The sequence below is a fragment of the Carlito syrichta genome, unplaced genomic scaffold (genome assembly GCF_000164805.1).
Source record: "Carlito syrichta isolate Samal-C Ts95f unplaced genomic scaffold, Tarsius_syrichta-2.0.1 Scaffold302380, whole genome shotgun sequence".
NCBI lineage: Eukaryota > Metazoa > Chordata > Mammalia > Primates > Tarsiidae > Carlito > Carlito syrichta.
Genome location: NW_007246476.1, coordinates 56,226 through 61,758, shown reverse-complemented (window position 1 = coordinate 61,758; position 5,533 = coordinate 56,226).

Here is a 5,533-nt window from a genome sequence, read left to right as displayed (position 1 = left end):
CAAGTGTTTGGAACCAGAGCAATTGACCCATTTATTCAGCATGGTAGTCATATGAAGAAGCAATTTCACCTTAAAAATGGAGAAGATAATTGAATCTGTCTTGGAAGATCTTACTTAATGTAAGTGCTAGATATGTAAATGTTCCAATTGGACTGTTTGAATAAAATTGCTTTGTAAGAAAGCAAGAAGTTTTATTTTCAAAGGTATTATACAGACTAGTACCTCATGATGTACTTATAAGAAATTCAGCATAATATGTGCTTAATGTATACATTTATTCCTTTTTGATTGAATGTTATGATTATTGTAAATTTTAGGTCCTTTTATATTGTTGGCCAAGCATTTCTCTTTATGCTGGAAAAATCTCAACTGAATAGTAAGGTCATTTATTATCTTAATCACCTTGACACCACCAATGGACAAAAAAGTTTGAATTATTAGTGGTGGGTAACTATTGAAAGAGCTCACATTTCTTCATGTTTTAGACATAAAAGGAAAACCTGTTCAAGAAACCAGCATTCGTGTTGCTAATGTGTGAGTGAAAACCATCTACATGGAGGTAGCTTTGCTTTATTTTTTATTTTATTTTATTTTATTTTATTATTTCAGCTTAGTTTAGTTTACTTAGAGATGGGTTGCTTAGGACCAGGGAAGCAAAAATCCAAACCAATATCACTGTGAAGGTTAGAAAGAAATTAAACTTCATGTAAAGTTCAAGTCAGAACTGTCATGAATAACTCTAACTGACCTAGTTCTTGCAGCAGAAGAAGGAGGGTCAGACCAAGTAGAACATAATGCTGTCTGTTTAACAGAGAAGTCACCTAGTATTTGTATGGAGAAATTGATTACATGAGACTAGTTACTCCATATTTTTGTTGTTACTATTGTTTTCATTATTATTATCTTAAGTGTTTAAGTCATTATAAGCTTTATGGTTAAAAGAAAATAAATTACTTCTCTGTGATATCCTTTTTTAATGTAGTAAATTGAATATAGCTCCCTATGCAATGTTAGCCATGATAACAATAATTGGAGTATGTGTATAAAGTTTTACCTTGCTTGATACTGCTCCAAAAAGATAGTATGAACAGTGTCCTTGGTCTATTATTCTAGAAATGTAAACATTATGCAACCTCATCTTCCTTATCATGCTAAAAAAGACAATTTTAGTGTAGCATTTAGCATTTTCAAGTACTTAGAGCCATAAGAGTATTTCTGTTTTTACAAGGCTTTATATCATATACAATATTAACTTACAATTTTATAATGACAGTTGGTCAAAATTTATAGCTTATAATTTCTGATGACTTAGTGCACTAGTGCGTCTTATCTAGGTTATTAAGTGAATATGGGATATTAAATTGTAATGGGACAAATCTTGATAGTTCTAGGAAACGTTTAGATATAGAAAGGATTAGGCATATGTAAGTCGAAACTTTTAAATTTTCTTGTGCCTTTTTAATTCCACTTTTTTCTTCTCAATTTTAGTAAAGTATTTTAGACTTTTTAAGATTGCAAATACTTTTCTAATTAATTTTAAAATATTTATAGTAATATTAGCAAGCAAATAATACAAGGCATATTCTGAAAATATTTACAAAATTTTCTACATCACCTCCCTTTAGCCCTTATAGACTCCCAATACAACTTTTCTTGAAGTGATTTCCAAAATTTTTAAAAGGTATATGTTTATAACTCTGTGTCTTGATTGATTTTAGCACAAGAAAAATCTATTAATTCCTCAGTAGGATGTAGATATATAGATATAATCTTATACTCCAAAAATTCTTAAAGTCATATGTAATTTTAATTTTCTACATATTTAGACTGTGACTGCCTTGTAACGATGTTTTATTTTTTTCCTGAGTTTTCTAATTGATTTCACTTTTTCTTTTTGAGAAAAAAACAGAAGTGCATTTTTATCCCAAATCTCTCATCAATTTCAGCTGATTGTAGTCAGCTGACTATATCCAACTACCTGCCTCCTGCTACTCAAATATGTTCTTCCTTCACTCTTCCTGTCTCAATAAATGGAAATGCCGTTGTGCCAAAAACTTTGCTGTCAATCTTGCCTCATCTCTTTTTCTTTCATATACTTCCAATCCAGCCAAAACTCTTGTCAGCTATACCGTTAAATAGCATATCAAATCTAACTATCTCTTGTCGTTTTCTTTATTAAAATCCTATTCTAAGTAACCGTCATCTTTCCTCTGAATTACTGTAATAGTGCCTGCACTGGTTTTCCTTCTTCCATTCTTTCTCCATAACAATCAATTTTACATACAACAGAATGATCCTATCAGTCATTGAACCTTATCCTATCTCCCTCAGCAGTAGATACAGTCTTTATTATAGCCTTAAGTCCTTCAAGACTTCTCATTAGGCTTCTGTTTTCTTTGTGTTCAGCTCTTCTTTCATTCTCTCCACTCCAGCTGCATTGTCCTCTTTCATGTTTCTAAAACTTTAGGTTTCAGTGCACCTTAGCTCTTAGGAGAGAAAATTACCTATCTCACCTATTGGAAATAACAACTGCTACCAGGCTCTCTTTCATCATACTTCCTTTTTCTTTCATATCTTGTCTAATATTGGCAAAAATAATATGAATTTATCTGTTTGTTTAAATGCTGTCTTCTACTACTAGAATATTAGTTTCTTAAAAGCAGGTTCCTTTCCACTTCCCCAATCCACCAAACACTGCTGCACCTTTGGTGCCTACAAAAGTGTGTAGAATAAGGTAGTGCTCAAGACATGTATACTGACTGAAGAAAAGAACTATATAATTGTCTTACTCTATCCTATGAATTATACTACCTGCTGGGTGGTGTTTCCTTTTTTCTCCACAAAGACATCTATTCTGGAGGCTTTTGTCCTCCTGCTTCAAAAAACTGAATGTTTTAGGTCTTCTACACATTGTTACAGATGATTTTCAGATTTACTATCTTGTGATTCATATACTGTTTTATGAATCTCATGCCTTCCTCTCTATTTGTCTTATCTTCATTTTGCTGAAGTATAACCCAGAGTCAATTCTCAGAAAGGATGTTTCAGCAATAAACTATTTGATTCATTGCATGTCTGAAAAAATATAATTGTTTTGCTGGTTAGAGGATTCTAAGTTCTAAATGTTTCTCTCAAAACTTGGCAAATATTGTTCCAGTGTGTTCTAGCATTCAGTATTGCATGTTAACAAGTATTGTGACTTCTTTCTTCACCTTGAGATTGTGAATACCTATTTAATCTTAGAGGTATGAAATAATAACATATATATGTGTGGACCTTAGTAATTAATAATTAATAAACCCTTTTATTCTGGATATATTTTATTTGCTAAAGGGAAACTTTCTTCTAGTATTTTTCCTCTAATTTCTTGGTTTTCTCTTTCCAGAGGAATTATTAGTGGATATTGCAGCATTTGAACAGATACTCTGCATGTTATATATTTCTCAATGTGAATTTTTATCTCTTCAATTATTTTATTTTACTAATAATAGTCTTAATCACTAAATTCTACTATTCTATAATCTTTGCCTTTTATAACATCTTGCTTTGATAAAGCTTTATTTTTTATTTCCCATGTACTTGAAAAATTAACTGTAGACACTCACTTTCTTTGTTTCAATAAAATTTATTAAAATATAAGTTTATATCCACCTGGGCAACAAGACCTCATCTCTACAATAAATCAAAAAATCAGCCGGGCGCGGTAGCGCATGCCTATAATTCCGGCTACTTAGAAGGCTGAGGCGGAAGGATCGCCAGAGCCCAGCAGGTCGAGGCTGTGGTGGCCGGAAGCGGCCACTGCACTCCAGTCTGGGCGACAGAGTGAGACTCCAACTCAAAAAAAAAAAATTATATATATATATATATATATATATATATATATATATATATAATATAAGTTTATATAATACAAAGTTAATAATGACCAAGTTTTTTTCTATTAAATTTTATTTTATTATAGACATGTGGGGTACAAGTGAGGATTAACTACATAAGTAGACTGCATGCAGGTGATGTTTGGGCTTCAAGGTGGCCCTCACTCCCACTGGAAGTTTACCAGGTATTCTTTGTGTTGTCACATGACCTTCAACCTCCTCCCTCCCCTAGCAGTGCCCAACGACTGCTGATTCCTTCCTTGTGCTAGTGTGACTAATGTTCATGTCCCATTTATTAGTGAGAACCTGCAGTATTCAGTTGTTTGTTTCTGTGATAGATCATCTAGTATGATGGTCTCCAACTCCATCCAATTTGCTGTGAAGACCATGATCTTGTTCTTCTTTATGACTGCGTAATACTCCATTATGTATATGTATCATATTTTCTTTATCCAGTCTACTTTTGATGGGCAGTAGGATTGGTTCCATGTTTTTGCTATTGCAAATAGTGTTGCAATAAATGTGCATGTGCAGGTGTCTTTTTGGTAGAGTGATTTATGTTCCTCCTGTTAAGTTTCCAAAACAGGGACTGTTGGATCATATGGAAGGTCAATTATTAGTTCTTCACACTGCTTTTCATAAAGGTTGATCTAACTTGTATTCCAACAGTGTAGAAGCATTCCTTTTTCTCCACAACCACACCAGCATCTGTTGTATTTTGACTTATTAATGATAGCCATCCTTACTGGTGTTAGGTAATATCTCATTGTAGTTTTATTTTCCATTTCTCTGATAATTAGTGAGGTTGAGCATTTTTGCATATGTTTGTTGGCTGCTTGAATGTCATTTTTTGAGAAGTGTCTGTTCATGTGCTGTGCTTACTTTTTAATGGGTTGTTTGTTTTTTCTTTACACTTTGTTTCAGTTCCTTTTAGATCCTGGATGTTAGGCCTTTGTCAGATGCATAATTTGCAAATACTTTTTCCCATCCTGTGGGTTTTCTCTTTACACTTTCGATGGTTTCTTTTGCTGTGCAACACCTTTTCAGCTTGATGAAGGTCCACCTGTCTAACTTAGCTTTTATGGCATTCACTTTTGGGGACCTGGTCAAGAATTGGTTGCCTACTCTGATGTGTATAAGGGTGTCTCCTATGTTTTCTTCTAGGATTCTTTTACACTTGAGGTTTTATGTTTAGGTCTTTGTTCCATTTTCAGTTGATTTTTGTATATGGTGATAGGTAGGGGTCCAATTTTATTCTTCTGCATGTGGTCAGCCAGTATTCCCAGGACTATTTGCTAAATATGGTCTCCTTTCCCCAACGATTGTTATTGGTGGCTTTGTTGAGGATGAGTTGGTTGAGAGACTGAGTTTTTGCTTCTGGAAACTCTGTCCTGTTCCATTGGTCTATATTCCTATTCTTGTACCAATACCAGGCTGTTTTGATTACTGTAGCCTTGAAGTAAAGTTTAAAGTCTGGAGTGTGATACCTTCCACTTGGTTCCTTTTGCTGAGGATTGTTTTAGCTATTTGTGCTCTTTTTTTTTTCAGTATGAATTTCTGTACTGTTTCCAGGTCTGGGAAAAATGATTTTGGTAATTTGATGGGTATTGCATTGAATCTGTAGATTGCCTTTAGTAGGATGGACCTCTTGACAATAT